Genomic DNA, 6,769 nt, shown 5'->3' with positions numbered 1-6,769 from the left:
TCAAATGGCCCCTTTCTTGGGGCAATACTGGTGTAGAGCTGGAAGATATGTTCCCAAACCCAACCTGCCTAGCTGGGGTGCAACCTGAGGCCCAATGCCACGGAAGGGACCTCTGCTAGATTTACGAGGGAGAAGGCTGGTTACAGTTGACACCACACTGGCCTCCAAAGATGTTCCAGGAGAGTCACAGGAGCCTCGGGGGCCGTGCAGGGGTAGGTGGGGGCCTTGGGGATGGTGGGCACCTGAGCACCAGAGTCCTCGGAGGCTGGGTCACCTGACCTCCCACCTTCTTTCAGGCCACCCCAGCTCTCCCCAGTCCCTTACCTCTTCCAGAAGCTTCACTCGCCAAACCCACCCCATTCAGGCCAGTCTTCAGTCCTCAAGTCCAACCCTCTCCTGACACTTGCTCCTCTGTCTATAGATACGTGGTGTTACACAGGTTCTTGTGTTTATTTGTCTCCCTGGCTACGAGGGATCGCCTGGGGGGAAGGGAGTTACTGCAGGTTTCTTTCTTCTCTCTTCCCAGCAGGGAGAGGCCCAGAGGCCCGGCTGGTGCTCTCGGAGCCAGAACTAACATTCTCTCCAGTTTGGGGGGTGCCAGTTGTCCTCCTGGTTGGTTCACGTTTGCTCAATGCCAGACTTCATGAAACTAACTGCAGACAAGTAGTCTCCTGCCCCTCTAGCCAAGACACCACCCAGTGGCCAGAAAGATCCCTGACACTCCCTTGTTACTCACCTCTAAGTAACACCCAAAGCGCTTTACTCAGGCCCGGAAGGCTTTGTGAAGTGTGGCCCCCTGCTCCTCCCTGACCCCTCTCCTGTCTTCCCCAGGCACACAGTGGTTGCTTTTCCATCTTCCTGCAATGCTTTTCCACTCCGCGGGCCTCGTCGATGCATTCAGGACCCTGCTCAAAGACAGCTTTCCTTCTCTATGCTTTTTAAAATAGCAACCCCTTTGGGGCACTGTGGGTGGCTCAGTCGGTTGGTTAAGCGTTTGCCTTCAGTTCAGGTCATGATCTCAGGGTTTGGGGATGGAGCCCGGTGTCTGGCTCTGTGATCAGGAGGAAGTCTGCTTCTCCCTCTCCCCTCTTGGGCCCTCTCTCCTTCCCCACCCCAACCCTCCCCCTGCTCATGCTGTCTCTCAAATAAATGAATAAAATCTTAAAAAAATAAAACAAAATAAAATAGCAACCCCTGTGGCACCTGGCCCCTCTCATCTGCACCTCCAGATCCACTCACTCCCACCCGCACCCGGTGCTGTGCCCTGGGAGGCTCGCCCTCTGTCTTCCAGCTTCCACTCAGCAGAGCACAAGCAGGAGCAGGAGCCTGAGGTCTGGGTATTAATTCCCCTGCTGGCTCCTTCCTGCTGTGTGGCTGGGCACCTCAGTGATGGAGGCCTCAGCTCTTGGCAGAAGGCACCCACATAGGCCTCTCTCTCCAGGTTCTGGTAATCCCTCCCTCCCTCCCTGTTGCTCCCTCAGGCAGCACACCACCCTCGCATGCTCCTATCCCCTACATCACTGTTGGAGGTAATCCCTTTATTAAATTTTCCTTAAATTTAAAAACCCAAAGCAGGGGCACCAGGGTGGCTTAGTCATTTATGCCTCTGACCCTTTGGTTTTGACTCAGGTCATGATCTCGTGGGTCATGAGATCGAGCCCCATGGTGGGCTCTGAGCTCAGCATAGAGTCTGCTTGAGATTCTTTCTTTTTTTAAATTTATTCATGAGAGACACACAGAGAGAGAGGCAGAGATACAGGCAGAGGGAGAACCAGGCTCCATGCAGGGAGCCCGACACGGAACTTGATCCTGGACTCCAGGATCACCGCTTGGGCTGAAGGCAGGCGCTAAACCACTGAGCCACCCAGAGATCCCCCCTACTTGAGATTCTTTCTCTTCCTCTGCTTCTGCCCCTACCCCCCAGGCATGTGTGCCCCCCCATCTCTCTCAAATAAATAAATAAATCTTTAAATTACGCAAAGCAGCCTATCACTTTCCTTTCAGGACCCCGCTCTACCACCCAACATTCTGGGTCATTGTTTGTGAGCTGTCTCTCCCACAGCTGGACCATAAGGTCAGAGAAGGTAATGACTTTACTATACTCTGTGCTGTGTCCCAACATCTGGCTCAGCGCCTGCACGTCGTACTCAGTTAACGTTTGTTGAATGACTGGATGAGGAAAGGAAGGATCAGTATAATCTGGAGAGGAGATATAGAGGCTGGAAGGACAGACAAGATTTCGGGAGGTTGTGCACAAAAGAAGAGCCTAGGATGGGGACGCCTGGGTGGCTCAGTGGTTGGGTGCCTGCCTTCTGCTCAGGGTGTGATCCCGGGGTCCCGGGATCGAGTCCCACATCCAGCTCCCCACGGGGAGTCTGCTTCTCCCTCTGCCTGTGTCTCTGCCTCTCTCTCTCTGTGTCTCCCATGAATAAATAAAATCTTAAAAAAAAAAAAAAAGAAGGCCCAGGATGCAGCAGTGATGAGTATGGCCTCCTCCTCGTGGTAAAATGTCCCTGTTGCCATCATCTTCACATTTCTCCACAACCTCTGATGCTTTCTTGGTTTGGTTTTCTTCCCACTGGAATTGCACCCCCCGGGGGGCAGGGGCCATGTCCGTCTTGGCCACTGTGCTACCCTGGAGGCCTGGCGTAACGCTTGGCATACACGGGGGCGCTATATCCACATTCACTGAATAAATGAGAGAATGGCGTCATCCAAAGGGAACCGTGAAGTGGCAGAGGACCCAGGAAGCCAGGTCGGGCAGGTCCCGGCAGGTTCAAGCAGGTTTGGCTTGGGGTAAGGAGCAGTAGTGAAGAACTACGGGGCGCCTGGTGGGGAGGGAAAGGGCTTGTAGGATGATGGAACAGCAGGGACCTGCAGCATCAGGCTGGCAGGGGGAAAGGGGGTTAGAATTCGGTGACTGACCAGAGGCAGGGGAAGGACGGAGACCCTGCAGAGATTAGCCTGCTTGGAGCAGGGGTGGGGTGGGGAGGAGGCTGGGAGGATGAGGCCTGCCACCGTGGCCCAACGCAAGTGCTCCAGGGCCAGCCACACTGGCCTCTTTCGTTCATTCTTTCTTCCTTCCTTCCTTCCTTTCTTTTCCATTTTTTAAGATTTTATTTATTCATGAGAGACACAGAGAGAGGCAGAGACACAGGTAGAGGGAGAAGCAGGCTCCATGAAGGTAGCCTGACGTGGGACTCAATCCCAGGACCCCAGGATCATGCCCTGAGCCGAAGGCAGATCCTCATCTGCCAAGCCACCCAGGTGCCCCTCTTGGCCTGTTTCTAACTCCCTTCTAAAGTGGGAAAGCTGGGGAGCAGACACAGTTTGGGAGGACACTGAGTCAGACCTGATCTGTGTTGCATTGCTAGTATAGCCAGACAGCTCAGTGGAGAGCAAGCTAGAGAGAAACGGATGCTGAGGACTCCCGGGGAGGTACTGGCCGCAAGTAGAGGAGCAGATGAGCCTACTCCTCAAACAAGCAGAGCAGTGTTTGAGACCATCCTTAGCTGAGTGGGTCAGGGGGAGGAGCCAGCAAAGACAAGGGAAGCCAAGAAGTAGGATAGCAAGGAAAGGAGAGCAATGTAAAAGCCAAGGACTGACTCTGAAGGAAGGGGCAGCCAACAAAGTCACACATGGGAGGCAAAGGCTGGGTTGGATTCCACTGAGGGCCCCATCCTAGAGGAGCACCTGCCTGTTGGCCTCTGGCCCTGGCTGGGAGAGCCAGGGGTGCCAAGTTGGGTGGCTTCCGTGTTCAGGTAGGGTTTGCTGCCTGTCCCACCAAGGCATTCCTGGGCACATGCCCTCAACCTCATTTGTGGCAGACTGCCAGTTGTCCTCCAAATCCATTCTCTTGGTCTTTCCATGGTGACATAGCTGCCAAATTTTACCTAGACACTCAGCTAAACCCACATTTCCTCACTTCCCTTGCAGTTTGGTGGAGCCATTGGCTGGGATGGGGCAGCTTCTGGGGCTTGAGATCTCCTTTACATATGCCTCCCCTCTCCTCCTTCCCCTGGGCTGGAATGCGGACCCAGTGGATAGGGTGGCAGTCACCTGCCATCACATGGATGTGAGCAGCAGGTGAGGCGATGAAGGAGCCATGTCATAAGGCACTTGACACCATCAGGCCACCAAGCCAGCCTAGACCACCTACTCAGACTTTCATAGAAGGCATATGTTTCTGTCTTAAACCCCTATGTTTTGGGGACTTTGCGGGACTCTACAGCCAACTCCTATTGGAACAGACCATTTAATCCAGTAGAAATACCACCTTAGATCAACCCAAAAGTTGTTCCAGCCCATTATTACCAGGGCTTCCACAGGACAGTGAAAGGGGCCACAGGCATTTCCCCTGACAAGATCCCCACTCTCCTTGTACCAGGAAATCCTTAGTCTCCTTTATGATCTGCTACAGAACCATATTTCGAAATCCTTCACAAATAATTTTGTCCCTTTATCTATTTAATCAAGGAATGGACAAGAACTGTGACTAGCAGCCTCAGCCTACCTTCCCATCACCCTTCTGTGTCACTGGTTCTATTTCTAGCCCCTTTTCCTCCCATCCACAGGCCAATGACAGCGTGGGTATGTTATAGGAATCACTTTGCACACAGTAGCACACAGTGCATTTGAGGAAGGAACAGAAGCAAGTATGGTTGTGAAGCAACACAAAAGGTAAAAAGCACGAGCTTGGAGGGAGAATGCTGGGTGCAGACTACAGCTCCAGGACTCAGCGGGCCATGTGGACTACAGTAAGCCATTGAGCTCCCTGGGCCTCCTCATTCTCAACTGGAAATGGGGAGGGGGCAGTAAGAAAATCTACTATTGAGATAACTGTGAGGAGTAAATGAGTCAATACATGTAAAAGAGTGATTGACAAGGGTTATCAATTAGTATTAGTTTTGTTTTTTAAGATTTTATCTATTTATTCATGAGAGACACAGAGAGAGGCAGAGGCACAGGCAGAGGGAGAAGCAGGCTCCATGTAGGAAGCCCAATGTGGGACTGGATCCGGGTCTCCAGGATCACACCCCAGGCTGCAGGCGGCGCCAAACCACTGCGCCACCGGGGCTGCCCTTTTCTGTTACTTTAAAAATTACATACAAAACTAATACTGGGGCACCTGGGTGGCTCACTGGTTGAGCATCTGCCTTTGGCTCAGGTCATGATCCCGGGTCCTGAGATCAAGTCCCACATCGGGCTCCCTGCAAGGAGCCTGCTTCTCCCTCTCCCTGTGTCTCTGCCTCTCTCTGTGTGTGTCTATGAATAAATAAAATCTTTAAAAAAAATAAATAGGGATCCCTGGGTGGCGCAGCGGTTTGGCGCCTGCCTTTGGCCCAGGGCGCGATGCTGGAGACCCAGGATCAAATCCCACGTTGGGCTCCCGGTGCATGGAGCCTGCTTCTCCCTCTGCCTGTGTCTCTGCCTCTCTCTCTCTCTCTGTGACTATCATAAATAAATAAAAAAATAAAATAAAATAAAATACTTTAAAAAAAAAATAAATAAAGCTTCAGAAGGAAATTAAAAAAAAAATTAAAGTAACAGAAAAAAGAAAAGCCTGGCAATGGAATAACATTGTAATATGCCACAGTTACAGTTCTCATTAAACCATCATTATCCCATTTTATAGAAACTGTTTGGTAGTTTAGGGATGTGCCCAAGATTTCACAGCTGGTCAGTTGTGTGGCCATAAATACAAATGTCAGCAATCTTTGTACTAATGAATCATATGGTCCTCTTAGAGCAACTTCAGGATTCTAGAAAAACAAAGTTCAAGAATGTCAGTTCCTTTTACACTGTTTCCCAAGAAGACCAGGCCATTTCATTCCTGGTTTCTCAGTTTTCACTGGCTACCATTTAACTTCCCCTTGGTCAGAAACAGAGGAGCCCCCAGAGGCCAGACTGGGGTCTACCGACCCAGGAGGTGACATTGAGGAAGGGATGTGCTCATCAGTAATTAGCAAAGGGACTGTGGTACACTTAGGAGCCATGAACACTGCAGTGTGTGGATCTTGTTTTGATCTTGATTCTAGCAAGCCAACTATTAAAAACAAACATGTTTGGGACAACTGGAAAAATCTGAATATGAACTGGATATTAAGGGATACAAATGAAGGGATCCCTGGGTGGCGCAGCGGTTTGGCGCCTGCCTTCGGCCCAGGGCGCGATCTTGGAGACCCGGGATCGAATCCCACGTCAGGCTCCTGGTGCATGGAGCCTGCTTCTCCCTCTGCCTGTGTCTCTGCCTCTCTCTCTCTCTCTCTGTGACTATCATAAATAAATAAAAAAATTTAAAAAAAAATTAAAAAAAAAAAAAAGGATACAAATGAAATCTCTGTTCATTTGTTAAGTATGATATTGACATGGTGGTTATGTTAAAAAAAAAAGCTATCAACCCACATAAATCTGCCCCCACAGCACAAAAAACTAAGTCTTGACAAAGGTACAAATGTAATTCAGTGAAGGAAATGCAGCTTTTCAACAAAAGGAGCTGGATCAATTGGACATTTACAGGCAAAAGCGGTGAACTCAGCGGTGCCCCTGGTGGAGGTGGAGGACATGATGATCATGGGCAAAAAGCCCAACCCCAAGTGCCTCTTCACCTATGTGCAGTCGCTCTACAACCACCTGCGGTGCGGGAAGAATTGTGTAGCCTCCCTGCGCGCACGGCCCACCTGCAGCAAGCTGCACCCACCATCCAGGCACCATCCCCTCCCTGTGTGCCTGCCCACTGCTGCCCTGTCTGTCGCGACACCCTCCCCTG

This window comes from Vulpes vulpes, chromosome 1, assembly GCF_048418805.1.
Source record: "Vulpes vulpes isolate BD-2025 chromosome 1, VulVul3, whole genome shotgun sequence".
Taxonomy (NCBI): domain Eukaryota; kingdom Metazoa; phylum Chordata; class Mammalia; order Carnivora; family Canidae; genus Vulpes; species Vulpes vulpes.
The sequence above is the reverse complement of the archived record's forward strand: the minus strand, read 5'-3'. Positions refer to the sequence as shown.